The sequence below is a fragment of the Bufo gargarizans genome, chromosome 3, assembly GCF_014858855.1.
Source record: "Bufo gargarizans isolate SCDJY-AF-19 chromosome 3, ASM1485885v1, whole genome shotgun sequence".
NCBI classification, from domain to species: Eukaryota; Metazoa; Chordata; class Amphibia; order Anura; family Bufonidae; genus Bufo; species Bufo gargarizans.
This window is the reverse complement of record NC_058082.1, coordinates 486097425-486123430: the sequence shown is the minus strand read 5'-3', so window position 1 is coordinate 486123430 and position 26006 is coordinate 486097425. Positions and strand designations below refer to the sequence as shown.

At 43.9% G+C, this 26006-nt stretch overlaps 1 protein-coding gene across 1 annotated transcript in view; it reads right to left on the bottom strand.

Moving 5' to 3' along the window:
- The window catches only part of LOC122932456 (membrane-associated phosphatidylinositol transfer protein 3-like), an 802287-nt gene that overhangs the window by 352780 nt on the left and 423501 nt on the right, over positions 1-26006 (bottom strand). The gene's annotated exons all lie outside the window — the stretch shown is intronic.

Here is a 26006-nt window from a genome sequence, read left to right as displayed (position 1 = left end):
GGTCTTAATTTTCCTCTGTTTTATTTGAGATATCATAAACTTTATGGGTCTATCCCGATACGGAGTAGGGCTTAAATTGTGAAGCCAAATAGATCGTTGCAGAGTTAAGATTTATCAGATTCTTTACCTCAGAACTCAGGAAAGGTAACTCATTCTCATGTAGGACCACATCAGCTACTTTAATAAGGGATGTTAGACAATTGGACCGTTAGGATCCCTTCTCTTTCCTTTTTTAACATGTGAGCTTAAAGCAATTAAATCTGCTCTGCCTCTAGAGATGCTTCCACCATATTTAACCATACTTTCAGCATGAAAGCAATGCACCAGAGTCATAAGAACAAGGGTTTGGAGGTCATTCCATGGAAAATGGGGGCTGAGGGCTTGTGTTTAGTTAGTAACTTAATGTTGTCTCCAGACCTATGTACAATTTGGCCCAAGTGTAGTTCAGGATATTTTCTGCTGGGTACACCAAGTGTAGATGTAGTCCACTAGTGGCAATAAGGGTAGATCACAGTGAAACAGTCCAAAAAAAAGGGGCAGTGCCTCTACTCACTGCGGTTCCGAGATGTTGACAAGTAATCTCAAAGGCAAAAACACAAATGCAATCGCACTCTGAACCCCCCACAAGTAATCTCAAAGGTTTTCCCCTTAAAGTGGCATATAAGTGGGGAGATTAAGTGTTCACATGGTACATGGAGACCATGTATCCTCCATATTGGGATAAACAAGTGCTTGTGCCATAGGGAGGAATGCCTATCTGCTGCTTTCTAGTGCAGCTCTCAGTGATGTTCAGCTTGTTTATTTGATCAGGCACCTAATCCCTAATGTAGTCCACAGAGCAAATACTGTGCTGAGTTAAACCGATATCTGATGTGTGAGTAGGTTTGGGATGGATTGTGATATAGTGCCCTGCAGCAAGAAGATTGTGGCAGATTCACAATCCAGAGTCATTACCACAGAGTCTCTAAGCAGTATCTCAATTATAAAGTGCCAGGGATCAGGGTTAAAATGATAGACAGCAGCACAGCATGGGTTAACCCAGGAAGAACCAGCAATTTTTTAGCAGGGTGCTTTCAGACAAAGTTGCTAGATCCAAACAGCCAGGTAGCACTCCAGGAGGCCTGAGCAATCCACAGCCTAAAGAGCATCAGCACTACAGGCCAGGGGTGGACTGACCATTCAGGCACTCGGGCATGGAACGAGGGCCCGCAGCCAATATGGGGCCCTGTCAGGGCCGTCTTCTGCACTCACATGTAATGGAGCGCTCTGACGGGGCCCGGCATGAAGTACAGTGCCCATGCCCCGTCAGAGCACTCCTCAAACATGTATAATATCAGGGAAGCAAGGGGGGTGTTGGCGCAGAGGCAAGAGGAGGATGACGTGCGGTGCGCACTCACACACCCGGCAGTTCTTGTCACTGCTGGGCTGTTGTTTCCATAGCGAAGCAGGGAGTGCACTCCGTTCCTTGCTTCACTGTTCTTCTGAGTGCTCCCCCTGCTGGCCACACATAGCACGGGAATCTGCCCCCAGCACAGCCAGCAGTGTGAGTGTGGGAGCACGTCATCAGGAAAAAAGGTAAGTATGTTTTTTTTTTTTTTGTTTTTTTTTTGTTTTTTTTTATATAGCTGCAGACTGGGGGCAACAACTACTGTGAGGGAGCTGTGGGCATACCTACTATGAGGGGGCGCATATCTGGCATAACTACTGTGAAGAGGTACATATCTGGACATAACTACTGTGAAGAGGTACATATCTGGCCATAACCACTGTGAAGTGGCACATATCTGGCATAACTACTGTGAGAGGGCACATATCTGGCCATAACCGCTGTGAGGGGGCACATATCTGGGCATATCTACTGCAAGAGGCACATAATCTAGCATAACTACTGTGAAGAGGCACATCATTTGGCAAAACTACTGTGACTGGGCACATAATCTGGCATAACTACTGTAAGGAGGCACATAATCTGGCATAACTACTGTGAGGGGCACATAATCTGACATAACTACTCTGAGGGGGCACATATCTGGCATAACTACTGTGAAGCAAGCACTACTGTGAGGGGCATATAATATGGCATAACTACTGTGAGGAGGCACATAATCTGGCATAACTACCATTAGGGGGCACATATCTGGGAATATCTACTGCAAGAGGCACATAATCTAGCATAACTACTGTGAAGAGGCACATAATTTGGCGTATGATTTTTTACGGATCCACGGATACATGGATCGGATCCGCAAAACACATGCGGACGTCTGAATGGAGCCTTACAGGGGGGTGATCAATGACAGAGGGGTGATCACCCATATAGACTCCCTGATCACCTCCGTCATTGATCACCCCCCTGTAAGGCTCCAGTCAGACGTCCGCATGTGTTTTGCGGATCCGATCCATGTATCCGTGGATCCGTAAAAAATCATACGGACGTCTGAATGGAGCCTTACAGGGGGGTGATCAATGACGGAGGTGATCAGGGAGTCTATATGGGTGATCACCCCTCTGTCATTGATCACCCCCCTGTAAGGCTCCATTCAGACGTCCGCATGTGTTTTGCGGATCCGATCCATGTATCCGTGGATCCGTAAAAAATCATACGGACGTCTGAATGGAGCCTTACAGGGCGGTGATCAATGACGGAGGTGATCAGGGAGTCTATTTGGGTGATCACCCCTCTGTCATTGATAACCCCCCTGTAAGGCTCCATTCAGACGTCCGCATGTGTTTTGCGGATCCGATCCATGTATCAGTGGATCCGTAAAAATCATACGGATGTCTGAATGGAGCCTTACAGGGGGTGATCAATGACAGGGGGGTGATCAATGACAGGGGGGTGATCACCCCATATAGATTCCCTGATCACCCCCCTGTCATTGATCACCCCCTGTAAGGCTCCATTTAGACATTTTTTTGGGCACAAGTTAGCGGAAATTTTTTGTTTGTTTTTGTTTTTTCTTACAAAGTCTCATATTCCACTAACTTGTGTCAAAAAATAAAATCTCACATGAACTCACCATACCCCTCACGGAATCCAAATGCGTAAATTTTTTTAGACATTTATATTCCAGACTTCTTCTGACGCTGTAGGGCCCCTAAAATGCCAGGGCAGTATAAGTACCCCACATGTGACCCCATTCCGGAACGAAGACACCCCAAGGTATTCCATGAGGGGCATATTGAGTCCATGAAAGATTGAAATTTTTGTCCCAAGTTAGCGGAAAGGGAGACTTTGTGACAAAATACAAAAAAAATCAATTTCCGCTAACTTGTGCCAAAAAAAATAAATTCTAGGAACTAGCCATGCCCCTCACGGAATACCTTAGGGTGTCTTCTTTCCAAAATGGGGTCACATGTGGGGTATTTATACTGCCCTGGCATGTTAGGGGCCCGAAAGCGTGAGAAGAAGTCTGGGATCCAAATGTCTAAAAATGCCCTCCTAAAAGGAATTTGGGCCGCTTTGCGCATCTAGGCTGCAAAAAAGTGTCACACATGTGGTATCGCCGTACTCAGGAGAAGTTGGGGAATGTGTTTTGGGGTGTCATTTTACATATACCCATGCTGGGTGAGAAAAATATCTTGGTCAGATGCCAACTTTGTATAAAAAAATTGGAAAAGTTGTCTTTTGCAGAGATATTTCTCTCACCCAGCATGGGTATATGTAAAATGACACCCCAAAACACATTCCCCAACTTCTCCTGAGTACGGCGATACCAGATGTGTGTCACTTTTTTGCCGCCTAGGTGGGCAAAGGGGCCCACATTCCAAAGAGCACCTTTCAGATTTCACAGGTCCTTTTTTACACATTTTGATTTCAAACTACTTACCACACATTAGGGCCCCTAGAATGCCAGGGCAGTATAACTACCCCACAAGTGACCCCATTTTGGAAAGAAGACACCCCAAGGTATTCCGTGAGGGGCATGGCGAGTTCCTAGAATTTTTTATTTTTTGTCACAAGTTAGTGGAAAATGATGATTTATTTTTATTTTATTTTTTTCTTACAAAGTCTCATATTCCACTAACTTGTGACAAAAAATAAAAAATTCCAGGAACTCGCCATGCCCCTCATGGAATACCTTGGGGTGTCTTCTTTCCAAAATGGGGTCACTTGTGGGGTAGTTATACTGCCCTGGCAATTTAGGGGCCCTAATGTGTGCGAAGTAGTTTGAAATCAAAATCTGTAAAAAATGGCCGGTGAAATCCTAAAGGTGCTCTTTGGAATGTGGGCCCCTTTGCCCACCTAGGCTGCAAAAAAGTGTCACACATCTAGTATCGCCGTACTCAGGAGAAGTTGGGCAATGTGTTTTGGGGCGTCATTTTACATATACCCATGCTGGGTGATATAAATATCTTGGTCAAATGCCAACTGTGTATAAAAAAATTGGAAAAGTTGTCTTTTGCCAAGATATTTCTCTCACCCAGCATGGGTATATGTAAAATGACACCCCAAAACACATTCCCCAACTTCTCCTGAGTACGGCGATACCAGATGTGTGTCACTTTTTTGCCGCCTAGGTGGGCAAAGGGGCACACATTCCAAAGAGCACCTTTCGGATTTCACAGGCCATTTTTTACACATTTCAAACTACTAACCACACATTAGGGCCCCTAGAATGCCAGGGCAGTATAACTACCCCATAAGTGACCCCATTTTGGAAAGAAGACACCCCAAGGTATTTTGTGATGGGCATAGTGAGTTCATGGAAGTTTTTATTTTTTGTCACAAGTTAGTGGATTATGAGACTTTGTAAGAAAAAAAAAAAAAAATAATAAATCATCATTTTCCGCTAACTTGTGACAAAAAATAAAAAGTTCTATGAACTCACTATGCCCATCAGCGAATACCTTAGGGTGTCTACTTTCCGAAATGGGGTCATTTGTGGGGTGTTTGTACTGTCTGGGCATTGTAGAACCTCAGGAAACATGACAGGTGCTCAGAAAGTCAGAGCTGCTTCAAAAAGCGGAAATTTACATTTTTGTACCATAGTTTGTAAACGCTATAACTTTTACCCAAACCATTTTTTTTTTTTACCCAAACATTTTTTTTTAATCAAAGACATGTAGAACAATAAATTTAGCGAAAAATGTATATATGGATGTCGTTTTTTTGCAAAATTTTACAACTGAAAGTGAAAAATGTCATTTTTTTGCAAAAAAATCGTTAAATTTTGATTAATAACAAAAAATTTAAAAATGTCAGCAGCAATGAAATACCACCAAATGAAAGCTCTATTAGTGAGAAGAAAAGGAGGTAAAATTAATTTGGGTGGTAAGTTGCATGACCGAGCAATAAACCGTTAAAGTTGTGGAGTGCCGATTTGTAAAAAAGGGCCTGGTCACTAGGGGGGTATAAACCTGTGGTCCTTAAGTGGTTAAGGTGAAAAATGGCTTGGTCCTGAAAGGGTAAATACAGGTAAATACACAGATGGCATTCTCTACTAGTCATTAGAGACAGTAGCTAGGTGTAGGAATGGTCGTGCCCACTCTGGGGTACTACATATTTTTACCTTGTCATAACGAGGTATTGAGAGCAGAATGATTTTTTTATTTTAGCACAAGGCCATAGCATAACAAAATGTGAAAAAATAAATAAGTCTGAAAACTTTCTGAATGCAGAATGTTCATAGGTGATAATGTACAATATATGAACATCTATTTGTGTACAACCTGTGAATAAAGCCTTCCAAACCCTGTATTCAGTGCATCTGAACTGCCATGTACGGTAAGCCTGATATTTGAAACTACACAACTGATTTAGAAGCTGAACACTGTAATGAAAGATGATCACAGGCAAGAAAAAGATGAATACATTTTCAGGCACAGCACATTGCAAACTGGGATAACTTCAGAAGAATATATTATTATGATCTATGGCTGCATCCATCAATAAGCCTCTATTTCATAATTCAGCTCGGAATCGACCCAGTTGTGAGAAATTATTTTGGTATTATGGTTTACTGGCTTCCAGATATCCATTGTGCTAGACAGAAAGTCATAGGAGAGCACTAGAATTTCGAATAAGTTCAAGTCTTAAGGCAAAAACCAGTCTTGTCTCAGAGGAAATATCTCACAGATTCTAGAAGGCACATTTGATCATCAATGATTGGAACACATACTTGATAAATGTCCCCGGAATATGTCTCTGGAAATATCTCTGTTTTTGGATCAAATGCACTTTTACAGTACCAATACAAAATTGTATTTGGTAAATTTAGGGTATTCAAGCTTGCCCTGGAAATGCCTTAAACCTACCAGAGGCATCTACTTATGGGTAGGGCTTGCATTAGCCCTGACTATTTTCTGGAACTGTCTCTGAACACTAGCGACAATCCATGCGAATTCAGGAAAGTTGACAACTATGCAGTAATGGTAAAGGTATCCACTAAATGATTTAGGTACGAAGGAGCATATTCATATCAGTTGATACATCTGTCCTTATTGCCCATAGCAACCAATCAGTATTTAGCTTTAATTTCTTAAACTGCTTGGGGAAAATGAAAGCTGAGCTCTGTCTGGTTGCTGTGGGCAGCTAGGACAAGTTTACAAGTAGACAGTGTTGATAAAGTTTTAGTAAAGGCCTAAGTTTTTTTTTATAGTCATAGCAGTATAAGTTGAAATGGACTACCACATGACATACGTATTAATGAAAACATTGACAGTTTTTTAGGATAAGGCCTATTTTTGCCTTCAAAATGAGTCACTTTTTAACCTTTTTTATTCCTTCCTTCTGAAAGCAATGACAGTTTTTATTTTTATTTTTTTGTCGATGTAGCTGTATGAGGGCTGAGTTGTATGTTTAATTTAACATCTTGTAAAAAATGTTATTTTTTGGGGGGAGGGGGTCCAATTCAATTACCATTTTGAGGTAAATACAACTTTTGAAATCACTTTTTATTCTGCTTTAATAGCTTTTTTTTATAGCTCTACTGTGTACACTAAATAACCATTTTATAGTATGGATTGTTACATTTGCAACCATACCCATTATGTGTACATAATGATTTTTAATGGGGGAGGGGCTTTTGTGTTTTCTCTTTTTTGCTTTTTTTTAGGAAAATTATTTTTTATTTTCACTTTGGTCCCACTTCGGGGCAATACTCATGTCAGTCAACGTAATATCTAGTTATCTGTCAGTGGGAAACTAAAAAAGCAACACACAAGGCATAATTAGCTTGATTTATTTAGTTGTAATTTATCCACTCTACATAAAAACCTAAATTAATGACTAACTACACTATGTTATGCAGCAATGACTGCAAACAGATGCTTAGAAATTAGTGTTTTCGATTGCCGTTGAGTGACCTTGGCCCACTCTTTTTTGTACAACTACTGTAATATAGATATGTCAGTGTTTTTTGTGCATGAAATGCTGACATCCATTCAGATATATGCTTTTACATGGTCTTGTACAATCCAAAAATCCTGGTTCCTCAAATAATGGCAAAGTTCAGGTCCTCAGAGGGAAAACCGTTTCCACACCTTCACACCACTCTCACCATGTTTGACTGTTGGCATCATGGACCTACCAATTATTTGTATCTGTCCCAGTCTATGGAAATATTGAATTAATAAAAATGTATTTGTTTGTGGATTATATTTGGTTTTGTACAACCTTTTTCTTTTTTTTTTCGGAGCATTTAATGAAAGAGAACAAAGCCCCTATCATAAAGTAAGAAGATTACAATTTCTGGTGCCACTTCTCAGAGAATTTGATGGGATCTTTCTGTTGCAATGTTAAGGTCATAAGTTAATATCTAGACAAGGCCTTTTCAACCTTTTATATTTTGAGATAACATAAGAGTGTGTTACTGTGTTTAATAACTGTACTTATGTGTAAATTGGATCTATAAAATGCTTTCAGATATGAGGATGAAAAGGGCAACCTTTGTGCAATTTATTAACTTAGTCAGTGACCTTACCAATTCACTCTTGACTTTTGATATTTAAGTTTTCCACAAAAGGTATGCTAGATTTGTAAAAGGTTACCTATATAGTGAGTCACAAACCTAAATTAAAATTTATCAAAATTTGTCAAAAAGTATGAATTAGAATCAGTTAAAGAACTCCCGCCCAAAAAATTGTTTTCACTGACCTGTTAGAAAGGCACATGATGTAATCTGTAGTGAATGTAATCTTCTTATCAGTGGCTGTATTTGTGAGTTATACCTCCCTTCTGCTTCTCATCTGTGTCATGTGACCAGCAATTAGACGCTCCAAATGACACAGCATCTTATGTGTGGACAGGAAGTCAGTTTCTCTATGTATTCCTATGGGAGCCTCACTCTCAGTCTGATAGGAATGAATAGAGAGGTAGCCGACTTCCTGTCCTGTGTCACTTTGAGATTAGAGAGTTGGTCACATGACACAGCTAAAAATTAGAAGGGAGGCGATAGATCACAGATGCAGTCACTGATAAGCAGATTACATTCACTACAGATTGCATCATGCACCTTTCTAACAGGTCAGAGAATAAAAAATGTTTTGTGGGAGTTCTACTTTAACATCAAAGGGGTTTTCTGATTTCAGCAAAAAATAATTTATATACTGTTTTAAGAGAGGTTTTACATTTCTTTGTCATAGTGAGATGCTTGAAAAGCCGTGCCATAGGTATGAGTATATTATGCCCTGAACTGTCGTGTGAAGAGATACATATAACAAGACTACTGCTAGACATTTGATACATTACAAGATAACAACAGGACATCTTGTGAATATTCATAATATCGCTGTGGAATACAACATTGTTCCAAATAGTGCATGAGCTCCGCACAAGGAACTAAGAGATGGACCATGACTGCACATCTCAATTCAAGTGCTATATGAGCAATTTATTATACTGGCCAAATTTATCTTATGTTTAAGGTGTACTTTAGGTTTTGTATGAAATATAGTTTTTTTTGTGATATATGTAGATTATATTGAATTTTAGACAATAATAGGAATAAAGTGATATACATTTTTATATACAGTACAGACCAAAAGTTTGGACACACCTTCTCATTCAAAGAGTTTTCTTTATTTTCATGACTATGAAAATTGTAGATTCACACTAAAGGCATCAAAACTATGAATTAACACATGTAGAATTATATACATAACAAAAAAGTGTGAAACAACTGAAAATATGTCATATTCTAGGTTTTTCAAAGTAGCCACCTTTTGCTTTGATTACTGCTTTGCACACTCTTGGCATTATCTTGATGAGCTTCAAGAGGTAGTCACCTGAAATGGTCTTTCAACAGTCTTGAAGGAGTTCCCAGAGATGCTTAGCACTTGTTGGCCCTTTTGCCTTCACTCTGCGGTCCAGCTCACCCCAAACCATCTCGATTGGGTTCAGGTCCGGTGACTGTGGAGGCCAGGTCATCTGGCGCAGCACCCCATCACTCTCCTTCATGATCAAATAGCCCTTACACAGCCTGGAGGTGTGTTTGGGGTCATTGTCCTGTTGAAAAATAAATGATTGTCCAACTAAATGCAAACCGGATGGAAAAGCATGCCGCTGCAAAATGCTGTGGTAGCCATGCTGGTTCAGTATGCCTTCAATTTTGAATAAATCCCCAACAGTGTCACCAGCAAAGCACCCCCACACCATCACACCTCCTCCTCCATGATTCACAGTGGGAACCAGGCATGTAGAGTCCATCCGTTCACCTTTTCTGCGTCGCACAAAGACACGGTGGTTGGAACCAAAGATCTCAAATTTGGACTCACCAGACCAAAGCACAGATTTCCACTGGTCTAATGTCCATTTCTTGTGTTCTTTAGCCCAAACAAGTCTCTTCTGCTTGTTGCCTGTCCTTAGCAGTAGAGTTGAGCGAACACCTGGATGTTCGGGTTCGAGAAGTTCGGCCGAACATCCCGGAAATGTTCGGGTTCGGGATCCGAACCCGATCCGAACTTCGTCCCGAACCCGAACCCCATTGAAGTCAATGGGGACCCGAACTTTTCGGCACTAAAACGGCTGTAAAACAGCCCAGGAAAGGGCTAGAGGGCTGCAAAAGGCAGCAACATGTAGGTAAATCCCCTGCAAACAAATGTGGATAGGGAAATTAATTAAAATAAAAATTAAATAAATAAAAATTAACCAAAATCAATTGGAGAGAGGTTCCATAGCAGAGAATCTGGCTTCCCGTCACCCACCACTGGAACAGTCCATTCTCAGATATTTAGGCCCCGGCACCCAGGCAGAGGAGAGAGGTCCCGTAACAGAGAATCTGTCTTCATGTCAGCAGAGAATTAGTCTGCATGTCATAGCAGAGAATGAGGCTTCACGTCAGCCACCACTGCAACAGTCCATTGGCATATATTTAGGCCTAGCACACAGGCAGAGGAGAGAGGTCCCGTAACAGAGAATCTGGCTTCATGTCAGCAGAGAATCAGTCTGCATGTCATAGCAGAGAATGAGGCTTCACGTCAGCCACCACTGCAACAGTCCATTGGCATATATTTAGGCCCAGCACACACACAGGCAGAGGAGAGAGGTCCCGTAACAGAGAATCTGGCTTCATGTCAGCAGAGAATCAGTCTGCATGTCATAGCAGAGAATGAGGCTTCACGTCAGCCACCACTGCAACAGTCCATTGGCATATATTTAGGCCCAGCACACACACAGGCAGAGGAGAGAGGTCCCGTAACAGAGAATCTGTCTTCATGTCAGCAGAGAATTAGTCTGCATGTCATAGCAGAGAATGAGGCTTCACGTCACCCACCACTGCAACAGTCCATTGGCATATATTTAGGCCTAGCACACAGGCAGAGCAGAGAGGTCCCGTAACAGACGATCTGGCTTCATGTCAGCAGAGAATCAGTCTGCATGTCATAGCAGAGAATCAGGCTTCACGTCAGCCACCACTGCAACAGTCCATTGTCATAAATTTAGGCCCAGCACCCAGGCAGAGGAGAGAGGTCCCGTAACAGACAATCTGGCTTCATGTCAGCAGAGAATTAGTCTGCATGTCATAGCAGAGAATCAGGCTTCATGTCAGCCACCACTGCAACAGTCCATTGGCATATATTTAGGCCTAGCACACAGGCAGAGGAGAGGTTCATTCAACTTTGGGTAGCATCGCAATATAATGGTAAAATGAAAATAAAAATAGGATTGAATGAGGAAGTGCCCTGGAGTCCAATAATATATGGTTATGGGGAGGTAGTTAATGTCTAATCTGGACAAGGGACGGACAGGTCCTGTGGGATCCATGCCTGGTTCATTTTTATGAACGTCAGCTTGTCCACATTGGCTGTAGACAGGCGGCTGCGTTTGTCTGTAATGACGCCCCCTGCCGTGCTGAATACACGTTCAGACAAAACGCTGGCTGCCGGGCAGGCCAGCACCTCCAAGGCATAAAAGGCTAGCTCTGGCCACGTGGACAATTTAGAGACCCAGAAGTTGAATGGGGCCGAACCATCAGTCAGTACGTGGAGGGGTGTGCACACGTACTGTTCCACCATGTTAGTGAAATGTTGCCTCCTGCTAACACGTTGCGTATCAGGTGGTGGTGCAGTTAGCTGTGGCGTGTTGACAAAAGTTTTCCACATCTCTGCCATGCTAACCCTGCCCTCAGAGGAGCTGGCCGTGACACAGCTGCCTTGGCGACCTCTTGCTCCTCCTCTGCCTTGGCCTTGGGCTTCCACTTGTTCCCCTGTGACATTTGGGAATGCTCTCAGTAGCGCGTCTACCAACGTGCGCTTGTACTCGCGCATCTTCCTATCACGCTCCAGTGCAGGAAGTAAGGTGGGCACATTGTCTTTGTAGCGTGGATCCAGCAGGGTGGCAACCCAGTAGTCCGCACAGGTTAAAATGTGGGCAACTCTGCTGTCGTTGCGCAGGCACTGCAGCATGTAGTCGCTCATGTGTGCCAGGCTGCCCAGGGGTAAGGACAAGCTGTCCTCTGTGGGAGGCGTATCGTCATCGTCCTGCCTTTCCCCCCAGCCACGCACCAGTGATGGACCCGAGCTGCGTTGGGTGCCACCCCGCTGTGACCATGCTTCATCCTCATCCTCCTCCACCTCCTCCTCATCCTCGTCCTCCTCGTCCTCCAGTAGTGGGCCCTGGCTGGCCACATTTGTACCTGGCCTCTGCTGTTGCAAAAACCTCCCTCTGAGTCACTTCGAAGAGACTGGCCTGAAAGTGCTAAAAATGACCCCTCTTCCTCATCCTCCTCCTCCTCCTCCTGGGCCACCTCCTGTTCCATCATCGCCCTAAGTGTTTTCTCAAGGAGACATAGAAGTGGTATTGTAACGCTGATAACGGTGTCATCGCCACTGGCCATGTTGGTGGAGTACTCGAAACAGCGCAACAGGGCACACAGGTCTCGCATGGAGGCCCAGTCATTGGTGGTGAAGTGGTGCTGTTCTGTAGTGCGACTGACCCGTGCGTGCTGCAGCTGAAACTCCACTATGGCCTGCTGCTGCTCGCACAGTCTGTCCAGCATGTGCAAGGTGGAGTTCCACCTGGTGGGCACGTCGCATATGAGGCGGTGAGCGGGAAGGCCGAAGTTACGCTGTAGCGCAGACAGGCGAGCAGCGGCAGGATGTGAACGCCGGAAGCGCGAACAGACGGCCCGCACTTTATGCAGCAGCTCTGACATGTCGGGGTAGTTGTGAATGAACTTCTGCACCACCAAATTCAGCACATGCGCCAAGCAAGGGATGTGCGTCAAATTGGCTAGTCCCAGAGCTGCAACGAGATTTCGCCCATTATCACACACCACCAGGCCGGGCTTGAGGCTCACCGGCAGCAACCACTCGTCGGTCTGTTGTTCAATACCCCGCCACAACTCCTGTGCGGTGTGGGGCCTGTCCCCCAAACATATGAGTTTCAGAATGGCCTGCTGACGTTTACCCCGGGCTGTGCTGAAGTTGGTGGTGAAGGTGTGTGGCTGACTGGATGAGCAGGTGGAAGAAGAGGAGGAGGAAGCCGAGAAGGAGGAGGTGGCAACAGGAGGCAAAGAATGTTGCCCTGCGATCCTTGGCGGCGGCAGGACGTGCGCCAAACAGCTCTCCGCCTGGGGCCCAGCTGCCACTACATTTACCCAGTGTGCAGTTAGGGAGATATAGCGTCCCTGGCCGTGCTTACTGGTCCACGTATCTGTGGTTAGGTGGACCTTGCTACAGATGGCGTTGCGCAGTGCACACTTGATTTTATCGGATACTTGGTTGTGCAGGGAAGGCACGGCTCTCTTGGAGAAGTAGTGCCGGCTGGGAACAACATACTGTGGGACAGCAAGCGACATGAGCTGTTTGAAGCTGTCTGTGTCCACCAGCCTAAATGACAGCATTTCATAGGCCAGTAGTTTAGAAATGCTGGCATTCAGGGCCAGGGATCGAGGGTGGCTAGGTGGGAATTTACGCTTTCTATCAAATGTTTGTGAGATGGAGAGCTGAACGCTGGCGTGTGACATGGTTGAGACGCTTGGTGACGGAGGTGGTGGTGGTGGTGTTGGTGGTACATCCCCTGTTTGCTGGGCGGCAGGTGCCAACGTTCCTCCAGAGGCGGAGGAAGAGGCCGAGGCGGCAGCAGCAGAATAGGCCGAGGCGGCAGCAGCAGAAGAGGTAGCAGGGGGAGCCTGAGTGACTTCCTTGGTTTTAAGGTGTTTACTCCACTGCAGTTCATGCTTTGCATGCAGGTGCCTGGTCATGCAGGTTGTGCTCAGGTTCAGAACGTTAATGCCTCGCTTCAGGCTCTGATGGCACAGCGTGCAAACCACTCGGGTCTTGTCGTCAGCACATTGTTTGAAGAAGTGCCATGCCAGGGAACTCCTTGAAGCTGCCTTTGGGGTGCTCGGTCCCAGATGGCGGCGGTCAGTAGCAGGCGGAGTCTCTTGGCGGCGGGTGTTCTGCTTTTGCCCACTGCTCCCTCTTTTGCTACGCTGTTGGCTCGGTCTCACCACTGCCTCTTCCTCCGAACTGTGAAAGTCAGTGGCACGACCTTCATTCCATGTGGGGTCTAGGACCTCATCGTCCCCTGCATCGTCTTCCACCCAGTCTTGATCCCTGACCTCCTGTTCAGTCTGCACACTGCAGAAAGACGCAGCAGTTGGCACCTGTGTTTCGTCATCATCAGAGACATGCTGAGGTGGTATTCCCATGTCCTCATCATCAGGAAACATAAGTGGTTGTGCGTCAGTGCATTCTATGTCTTTCACCGCTGGGGAAGGGCTAGGTGGATGCCCTTGGGAAACCCTGCCAGCGGAGTCTTCAAACAGCATAAGAGACTGCTGCATAACTTGAGGCTGAGACAGTTTCCCTGGTATGCATGGGGGTGATGTGACAGACTGATGGGGTTGGTTTTCAGGCGCCATCTGTGCGCTTTCTGCAGAAGACTGGGTGGGAGATAATGTGAACGTGCTGGATCCACTGTCGGCCACCCAATTGACTAATGCCTGTACCTGCTCAGGCCTTACCATCCTTAGAACGGCATTGGGCCCCACCATATATCGCTGTAAATTCTGGCGGCTACTGGGACCTGAGGTAGTTGGTACACTAGGACGTGTGGATGTGGCAGAACGGCCACGTCTTCTCCCAGCACCAGAGGGTCCACTAACACCACCACGACCATGTCCACGTCCGCGTCCCTTACTAGATGTTTTTCTCATTGTTATGGTTCACCACAACAACAAATATATTATTTGGCCCAATGTATTGTATTCAAATTCAGCGGGATATAAATTTGAGGCCTAGTATTTAGGCGCTGGGTGACCGGTATGGATTTAGTGACAGAATTAGACTTGGAAATGCACAGAAGCGTGTGTGTGAAGTTATTCTGAATGACCCAATGTGCACCTTGAATATTATATACCCTTTTTGGGATAGATTTCAAATAGCTCTGATATAGCAGGAACCACTAAATTATGAAATTGCTAAATTGGGAATTGTACTTCAACCCAGAACAAAAAATGTGCTTTGACGGGCACTAAATAACTTTCCCAGCTACAACAGTACAGCGGTAACGAGAGATTTAGAGGGATTTAAATTTGAGGCCTAGTATTTAGGCGCTGGGTGACAGGTATGGGTTTAGTGACAGAATTAGACTTGGAAATACACAGTAGCGGGTGTGTGTGAAGTTATTCTGAATGACCCAATGTGCACCTTCAATATTATATACCCTTTTTGGGATAGATTTCAAATAGCTCTGATATAGCAGGAACCACTAAATTATGAAATTGCTAAATTGGGAATTGTACTTCAACCCAGAACAAAAAATGTGCTTTGACGGACACTAAATATCTTGCCCAGCAACAACAGTACAGTGGTGGGTAACGAGAGATTTAGAGGGATTTAAATTTGAGGCCTAGTATTTAGGCGCTGGGTCACCGGTATGGATTTAGTGACAGAATTAGACTTGGAAATGCACAGAAGCGTGTGTGTGAAGTTATTCTGAATGACCCTATGTGCACCTTCAATATTATATACCCTTTTAGGGATAGATTTCAAATAGCTCTGATATAGCAGAAACCACTAAATTATGAAATTGCTAAATTGGGAATTGTACTTCAACCCAGAACAAAAAATGTGCTTTGACGGACACTAAATATCTTGCCCAGCAACAACAGTACAGCGGTGGGTAACGAGAGATTTAGAGGGATTTAAATTTGAGGCCTAGTATTTAGGCGCTGGGTCACCGGTATGGATTTAGTGACAGAATTAGACTTGGAAATGCACAGAAGCGTGTGTGTGAAGTTATTCTGAATGACCCTATGTGCACCTTCAATATTATATACCCTTTTAGGGATAGATTTCAAATAGCTCTGATATAGCAGAAACCACTAAATTATGAAATTGCTAAATTGGGAATTGTACTTCAACCCAGAACAAAAAATGTGCTTTGACGGACACTAAATATCTTGCCCAGCAACAACAGTACAGCGGTGGGTAACGAGAGATTTAGAGGGATTTAAATTTGAGGCCTAGTATTTAGGCGCTGGGTGACAGGTATGGGTTTAGTGACAGAATTAGACTTGGAAATACACAGTAGCGGGTGTGTGTGAAGTTATTCTGAATGACCCAATGTGCACCTTCAATATTATATACCCTTTTTGGGATAGATTTCAAATAGCTCTGATATAGCAGGAACCACTAAATTATGAAATTGCTAAATTGGGAATTGTATTTCAACCCAGAACAAGAAATGTGCTTGAACGGACACTAAATAACTCGCCCAGCTACAGCACTAGGGACAGATTTAGCTGGATATAAATTTGAGGCCTAGTATTTAGGCGCTGGGTGACCGGTATGGATTTAGTGACAGAATTAGACTGGGATATGGCCAAAAAATGAACAGACTATTGCTGGTTAAATGCACTTGGTGTGACAGCTTCACCCTGATGTAGGCTTTAGCCAAAAAACAACCACACCATTGAGGGTTAAATGCACTTGGTGACAGGCGCAGCTTGCCCCTGATTTTGTATATGGCCAAAAAATGAACAGACTATTGCTGGTTAAATGCACTTGGTGTGACAGCTTCACCCTGATGTAGGCTTTAGCCAAAAAACAACCACACCATTGAGGGTTAAATGCACTTGGTGACAGGCGCAGCTTGCCCCTGATTTTGTATATGGCCAAAAAATGAACAGACTATTGCTGGTTAAATGCACTTGGTGTGACAGCTTCACCCTGATGTAGGCTTTAGCCAAAAAACAACCACACCATTGAGGGTTAAATGCACTTGGTGACAGGCGCAGCTTGCCCCTGATTTTGTATATGGCCAAAAAATGAACAGACTATTGCTGGTTAAATGCACTTGGTGTGACAGCTTCACCCTGATGTAGGCTTTAGCCAAAAAACAACCACACCATTGAGGGTTAAATGCACTTGGTCGCAGCTTGTGCTGGCGCACCACAAGACACAAAATGGCCGCCGATCACCCCAGAAAAATGAGACTGACAAACGGTCTGTGCAGCCTAAAAACAGTGAGCAATTGAGGATCAGCAGCTCAATGATCCACAGCTGCAGATCGATCAGTTAATCAAGTCCTTTGGAGGAGTTAATCTGCCTAATCTCGCCCTACTGTCGCAGCCGCAACCTCTCCCTACGCTAATCAGAGCAGAGTGACGGGCGGCGCTATGTGACTCCAGCTTAAATAGAGGCTGGGTCACATGGTGCTCTGGCCAATCACAGCCATGCCAATAGTAGGCATGGCTGTGATGGCCTCTTGGGGCAAGTAGTATGACGCTTGTTGATTGGCTGCTTTGCAGCCTTTCAAAAAGCGCCAAGAAAGCGTCACAAAAGCGCGAAGAAAGCGACGAACACCGAACCCGAACCCGGACTTTTACGAAAATGTCCGGGTTCGGGTCCGTGTCACGGACACCCCAAAATTCGGTACGAACCCGAACTATACAGTTCGAGTTCGCTCATCCCTACTTAGCAGTGGTTTCCTAGCAGATATTCTACCATGAAGGCCTGATTCACACAGTCTCCTCTTAACAGTTGTTCTAGAGATGTGTCTGCTGCTAGAACTCTGTGTGGCATTGACCTGGTCTCTAATCTGAGCTGCTGTTAACCTCGGATGAACTTATCCTCCACAGCAGAGGTGACTCTTGGTCTTCCTTACCTGGGGCGGTCCGCATGTGGCACAGTTTCTTTGTAGCGCTTGATGGTTTTTGTGACTGCACTTGGGGACACTTTCAAAGTTTTCCCAATTTTTCGGACTGACTGACCTTCATTTCTTAAAGTAATGATGGCCACTCGTTTTTCTTTACTTAGCTGCTTTTTTCTTGCCATAATACAAATTCTAACAGTCTATTCAGTAGGACTATCAGCTGTGTATCCACCTGACTTCTCCACAACGCAACTGATTGTCCCAACCCCATTTATAAGGCAAGAAATCCCACTTATTAAACCTGACAGGGCACACCTGTGAAGTGAAAACCATTTCAGGTGACTACCTCTTGAAGCTCATCAAGAGAATGCCAAGAGTGTGCAAAGCAGTAATCAAAGCAAAAGGTGGCTACTTTGAAGAACCTAGAATATGACATATTTTCAGTTGTTTCACACTTTTTTGTTATGTATATAATTCCACATGTGTTAATTCATAGTTTTGATGCCTTCATTGCCTTCTACAATTTTCATAGTCATGAAAATAAAGAAAACTCTTTGAATGAGAAGGTGTGTTCAAATTTTTGGTCTGTACTGTACATGTCGTCCTTTTTGGTATGCAGCCAGCTACTAATTGAATATTTATATCCTGAAAGGTAGCCTATGAAAATCCCGTAGACTGCAATAGCATTCTATTGCAGTTTGAGGAAGAAGCAATCAAGAGATTACATGTACAAGTATAATATACACAATGATCAGTTCGAACACAAAAAATCCCACTAGGGATCCCCTCAAAAATACATTAAGTCTTAACCTTTATTTTATAAAAATAAATAGTACCTCAAAAGAAACACCAGCTCTTCCAATTATAGGTACACGGGTATATCTGGGCTAGGAGACTGGCCGGATATCGATGATGTGTTTTTTTTAACCATGATACAATGTTGTTTCCACATATATTGTTGCTAAATCAGCATCCACCACTTAGCCCTCTAAATAAAGGTTAAGTATCTGTCCCAGTCTATGGAAAAATTTTAGAAATAGTTTCTCAATTTTACACAAAAATAACTAAACAATAAAAAAATGCCTTAACTATTAAAATATAAAAATGTATTGGCCCTGGTGAATAATGTACCAGAAAAAAAGTAAAAATGGCTGCTTTTTTGCTATATTGCCCCCCCTTCCCCGCCCAAAAAAAAATCTATAAAAAGTGATCAAAAAGTAGAGAATGTCAGCTCTGTACAGAAAAATTGGCTCCATATTGTTAATAAAGACCAATTGAAAAAAATATTTTTAGCTCAAAATAAGTATAATGTAATAATAAAAAAGAACCCCTTAGGGATGCATGACGTACCGGTACGGCATGTTTCCCGAGTCCTTAAGGACCCATGACGTACCAGTACGTCATGGGTTTAAAATGCGATTGTGGCGCAGCGGGGGTTAATCGGAACAGGATCCCCCCCCCCCCCCCCGTATCGGCGATCGCAAAAAACTGCAGGTCAATTCAGACCTTCCTTTTGCTGCGTTTCCGGTCTATTCGGGTCTCCGGTGACCCGATGAACCGGAAAAAGACTGTGATCGGTGCATTTGGGAGAGGCGGTGCTGGCCGTGGTGCTGATGCCTGCTGTCCAGGGTGCTGATTGGTGCAGGGAGAGAGGCGCCAGATTCAAACTTCCAGCGCTCCTCTCTCCCCTCCTCTTCCTGTTCAGCACCTGCACCGTGCAGCACCGTCCTTACCAGGCTCATGCAATCCCCCACATCGGCACCCATCACCCTCCTGCACCCATCACCCTCCAGGTAGGTTAGGGTCAGTGAGGGAGAGGCAGGGATAGAAGGGAAAAGTTAGTAAAAAAAAAAACACTGTATCTAAACTTATTATTTTCTAGCTTTGAGACCCTAGACCCCCCCTGCCACTTGCCCCCCCTCACCATCGCCCCACCAGCCCCCCCCCACCACCACCACCACCAGCGTTGTACCGCTGATCACCAACTTTGAACTTTTTCCCTAACACTTGTTCATTTTTTTTTTTTTACTTTTTAGTACGCGAACACCCGTGCCTCCACACACGCACATACAATAAAGGCTTGCACGACGCATATACACATAAACACACACATACCCATGGCCCGCCGGATGTTCTCGGTGGAGGAGGCATATGCCCAGATTGCCTCCGACTCTGAGAGCCCCAGTGAGGATGAGGATGACCCCACGTTCCTCTTGTCATCCGCATCTTCCTCATCATCATCTGATGACGATGAGCCCCCAAGGCGGCGGAGACCCTGCCAGGCGGAGCCAGGGGCCCCACATGCTAGGGACCCTGTGGCTCACCCTAGTATGAGCCAGTACTGGTTTCCCGGCCCACCAAATAAGCCCACCGGAGTCCCCTGCCGGTGAACTTAGCAGGTGTCCCCCAGTGGATCTTGAGCCAGAGATTCCGGATTTTGTTGGCAATCCAGGAATCCAGATTCCCACAGTGGGGTTTACTGAAATTTACTTTTACTTTTTTTTTCACTGACCCATTTGTGAATCTGATGGTGGAGCAGACGAACCTGTACACCCAACAGTTCGTCGCTCAACACCCGGGCTCGTTTTTGGCTAGACTCGGTGGCTGGATGCCGGTCAGTGCAGCCGAGAAGAGGACATTTTGGGGCCTCGTGCTGCACATGGATGCAAAAACCCAGTGTCAGGCAATACTGGAGTGGGGACGTCCTCTACCAGACCCCACTCTACAGTACGGTCATGACAAGTCCCCGGTTTGAGGCCATCCGGAAATGTCTGCATTATTCAGATAATGCAGCATGTCCTCCCTGAGGTAATCCTGCCCATGACCGTTTGTATAAGATACGGCCAGTCATCGATCACTTCGGGGCCAAATTTGCGCAGGCCTAGGTACCTGGAAGGGAGGTCGCGGTTGATGAGTCTCTCGTTGTGTTCAAGGGGAGACTTCGTTTCCGCCAATACATTCCCACTAAGCGGGCGAGGTATGGCGTGAAGCTATACAAAATTTGTGAGAGTACCTCAGGGTACACTCACAAATTTTCTGTGTACGAGGGGCGAGATTCCCGTATTCAACCACCAGAATGTCCCCCCACTCTGGGTGTTAGCGGGAAACTCGTGTGGGACCTTATGTATTCACTGCTAGATAATGGTTACCACTTGTACGTGGATAACTTTTATACTAGTATCCCCTTGTTCCAGTCCCTTGCCGCCAGATACACGTTCGCTTGTGGGACTGTGTGAAAAAATCAATGCAGCCTCCCTGCCCACCCCCTCCAGGTACCTATTCCCAGGGGTGAGAACAATGCCCTTACCAGTGGAAACCTGTTGCTGGTCAGGTATAAGGACAAGAGGGATGTCCTTGTACTGTCCACAATCCACGGTAACAGCACCACCCCCGTCTCTGTTCGAGGTACCCCGGCAACGGTCCTCAAGCCCAATTGTATCGTCGACTACAAACGGTATATGGGAGGAGTTGATCTCTATGATCAAGTCCTCAAGCCATATAATGCCATGCGCAAAACCCAGGCATGGTACAAAAAAGTTGCGTTCTACTTGGTACAGGTTGCCTTGTTCAACTCTTTTGTACTATCCCGTAGCGCTGGCAGCACAGGGATATTCCTCCAATTCTTTGAGCCAGTCCTCAAGGACCTGATTTTTTCAGACCGGGAAAGAGCAGGCCGGAATACCTCAGGAATTGGAGGCCCCCGGATCGTCCCTGGCCAAAATTTTCCAGGTGTGGTCCCCCATACTGGAAAGAAGGGACGAACCCAAAAAAGATGCAGAGTTTGTCACAAGAGGGAGATACGGAAGGACACCACCACTCAATGTGACACTTGCCCCGATCATCCGGGCCTCTGCGATATCTATTGCTTCAGGGAGTATCACACTTCCATGGAGTACAACATTTTTATAATCCCCAACAGTCCCCTAGAGAACATAAAAAATTATGGCTCTCAGACTTTGGAGACAGGGAACCATTTTTTTTCCAAAAATATTAGTTTTAGTGCAGGCATCCTCAAACTGTGGCCCTCCAGATGTTATAAAACTATAACTCCCAGCATGCCCAGACAACTTACAGCCATCAGCAGGGCATGGTGGGAATTGTAGTTTTACAACATCTGGAGGGCCGCAGTTTGAGGATGCCTGCTTAGTGTCTCCAAAGTCTGAAAACCATACATATTGGGCATCGCCGCGTCCATAAAAATATTCTCTATAAAAATAACATGTAAAAAACTCCCGTAAAAAACAGCGTTAAAAAAATATATAAACGTGTAAAAAAAGCAATTTTTTTGTCACCTAACATCACAAAAAGTGTAATAGCGAGCGATCAAAATGTCATATGCACCCCCAATTAGTGCCAATAAAACCGCCATCTCATCCTGCAAAAAATGAGCCCCTACATTAGATAGTTGCCCAACACAAAAAAAAACTGTAGCTCCCAGGCTATGGAGATACTAAAATAATTTTTGGGGTTTCTAAAATGATAATATAGTGTAAAATCTAAATAAATGTGAAAATCTAGACATTTTAGGTATCACCGCGTCCGTAAGAATCTGCCCTATAAAAATAACATTTGACCAAACCCTTCGGATGAACAGCGTTAAAAATATAAAATGAAAACTGTGCCAAAACACCCATTTTTTGGTAAAATTTCATTTGAATCCTTTTTTTCCGGTAATAAAGCAAGGGTTAACAGCCAAACAAAACTAAATATTTATTGCCCTGGTTCTGCAGTTTGCAGAAACACCCCATATGTGGTCGTAAATGGCTATATAGCAACATGGCAGGGCATAGAACGAAGGGAACGCCATATGGTTTCTGGAAGGCAGATTTTGATGGACTGGTATATTTACACCATGTCCCATTAGAAGCCCCCCTGATGTAGCCTAGACTAGAAACTCCAAAAAAGTGACCCCATCTAAGAAACTACACCCCTCAAGGTATTCAAAAGTACTTTACAAACTTTGTTAACCCTTTAGGTGTTCCACAAAACTAAATAGCGAATGTAGAAACAATTTTAGAATTAAATTTTTTGTTACCTTGCTTCAAAAAAGTGTAATATAGAGCAACCAAAAATCATATTTACCCTAAAATAGTCCCAAAACAACAACCACCTTATCCCGTAGTTTCCTAGATGGGGTCACTTTTATGGAGTTTCTACTCTAGGGGTGCAGCAGGGGGCTTGAAAGGGTACATGGTGTAAATAAACCAGTCCTGCAAAATCTGCCTTCCAAAAATCATATGGTGTTCTCCTTCTTCTATGTCCTATCATTTAGCCAAATAGTAGTTTACGACCACATATGGGGTGTTTCTGCAAACTACAGAATCAGGGCAACCCATATTGAGTTTTGTTTGGCTGTTAACCCATATTTTACAGTAATAAAGTAAGGGTTAATATTGAAAATTTTCCAAAAAATAGAAATTCCAAAATTGCTTCTCCATCTGCCATTAACTCTTGTGGAACACCTAAAGGGTTAACAAAGTTTGTAAACCCAGTTTTGAATACCTTGAGGGGTGTACTTTCTTAGATGGAGTCACTTTTTTGGAATTTCTATTCTAGGGGTGCAACGGGGGGCTTGAAATTGGACATGGTATAAACAAAACCAGTCCTGCAAAATCTGCCTTCCAAAACCCATATGGCATTCCCCTCCTTCTATGTCCTCCCATTTGGCCAAACAGTAGTTTAGGACCACATATGGGGTGTTTTTGTAAACTACAGAATCAGGGCAACCCATATTGAGTTTTGTTTGGCAGTTAATCTTTACTTTTTTACTGGAAAAAATGGGTTAAAATGGAAAATTTTCCCAAAAATTTAAATTCCAAAATTGTTTCTCCATCTGCCATTAACTCTTGTGGAACACCTAAAGGGTTAACAAAGTTCGCAAACCCAGTTTTGAATACCTTGAGGGGTGTACTTTCTTAGATGGAGTCACTTTTTGGGAATTTCTATTCTAGGGGTGCAACGGGGGGCTTGAAATGGGACATGGTATAAACAAAACCAGTCTTGCAAAATCTGCCTTGCAAAAACCATATGGCGTTCCCCTCCTTCTGTGTCCTCCCATTTGACCAAACAGTAGTTTACAACCACATATGGGGTGTTTCTGCAAACTACAGAATCAGGGCAACCTATATTATGTTTTGTTTGGCAGTTAACCCTTGCTTTGTTCCTGGAAAAAATTGATTATATTGGAAAATTTTCCCAAAAATCTAAATTCTTAAATTTTATGTTGATTTGCCATGAAGTCTTGTGGAAGACCTAAAGGGTTAACAAAGTTTGTAAAATCAGTTTTGAATACCTTGAGGGGTGTAGTTTCTAAAATGTGGTCATTTTTGGATGGTTTCTATTACATAAGCCTCACAAAGTGACTTCAGACCTGAACTGGTCCATAAAAAGTGGGATTTGGGAAATTTCTGAAAAACTTCTAAGCTATGTAACATCCCAAAAAATAAAATATCATTCCAAAAATGACACAAACATGAAGTAGACATATGGGGAATGTAAAGTCATTGCAATTTTTTGGGGTATTACTATGTATTACAGAAGTAGCGAAACTGAAACCTTTAAATTAGCAAATTTTTCCAAATTTTGGGTAAATTTGGTATTTTTTTATGCAAAAAAAATAACTTTTTTGACCCAATTTTAGCAGTGTCATGAAGCAGAATATGTGACGAAAAAACAATGTCAGAACGACCTGGGTAAGTAAAAGCGTTTTAAAGTTATCAGCACTTAAAGTGACACTGGTCAGATTTGCAAAAAATGGCCAAGTCCTTAAAGGGGTTGTCCAAGTTATATTTATTGATGACCTATCCCCAGGATAGGTCATCAATATCAGATCGGCGGGGGTCCGACACCTGGCACCCCTGCCTATCAGCTGTTTGAAGAGGAGGCGCGCTCAGTGCCACAGCTGCCTACTCTTCACTGTTTACCTTCTAGCCGTTGCATCTGCAGTGGTGAGCAGGTGTAATTACACCTAACCGTCCTAAGAAAACGAATGGGACGGCTTGGGTGTAATTACACCTGCTCACCACTGCAGATGCAACGGCTAGAAGGTAAACAGTGAAGAGGAGGCAGCGCTGGCACGGAGCACGCATCCTCTTTAAACGGCTGATCGGCAGGGGTGCCAGGTGTTGGACCCCCGCCGATCTGATATTGATGACCTATCCTGAGGATAGGTCATCAATAAATATAACTTGGACAACCCCTTTAAGGTGAAATAGGACTGAGTCCTTAAGGGGTTAATTGCTTATTTCTACTAGGTAAAAATTTGTCCTTGTCATGTGACGGACAGATCAGATCATATCATAGCTTTTAATATTGTCGAAAAAAACTGCTGTCTGACAGAATTGATGCAAACTGATCACAACTCATGCTCAAAAAAAGGCCTTGTTCACATCTCTGTTTGTGGATACAGCAGGCTTTAGGCAGTGGTGTATGTCTAGCTGGAACCTGGCATTTTTGCCAGAAATCGACCAGATCACTGCAGTCAATGGGGATCCGGTGGTGAAGTAGAGGATCCGGCAGGCTGCGCTCTGCCGAAACAGCCTGTTGGATCTAAAAAATGGAGATGTAAGCAAGGTCTAAGACAGATCAGTTATTTTTCATTTTTTTTGTTCTTCTGATTGATAAGGTTTCTTTCACACCTGCAGCCGGATGTTCCAGCCGGTAGGTCTGGCAGGCGGGTTTTGTCCTACCGATTCTCAGCACATTTGCTGGGTAGCGGCCATTACAGTCATTGGGGTTTGGCGGGAAGGATGTAGTATCTGGCAATCCCAGATCTGGTGAACGCCAGCAGGCTGTTCTCTACTGGAGTGTGAAACTAGTCTAAGAAGAACAGGAAACTAAACACAGATGTGAAAAAGCAATACTACAGTATAAACTACACGTAAATGTAAGAGAATTAACAAGCAATAAAAATCAGCAGACTATACAGTGCACTGACTGCCAGCAGATAATGATAGTTTCATGCTGATACAAAATCCTAAACCTATTGTAACATGCATCTTCCTCTGCTGAATCAGTAAAATTCCACTGTAAATTCTTTTGGGACATTGGAATGCGGTTGAGCTTTACTGTACGCTTTTCTGCACAGAGATTACAACAGAATACAATTATTGCCCTTAGTAAGCATGAAAATGCACATATGCCAACATTTTCTCTCTCAGGCACATCTGAGCTACTTTAATGACCAATAATTCTGTTTGTGACGATTGCCTATCTAAGAACACGCCTTGTAATTTCATTAGCTGGCATATCTGGAGTGAAAATGTTAAAGAAATTCAGGCTAAATTGGCTAATAGCTCTTAAAATGTCATCAAGGGAGAATGATTAGATCAACAGCTGCCTGCAGAAGGAAGAGCCTTAATTCTCTGATGCAGAGACTCGGATCACACGTTATCACTCTGTCTTCAAATGATTTCAATATGATTCGTCTTTTGAGAATTCTTCATTAAGATGAGGAATAACA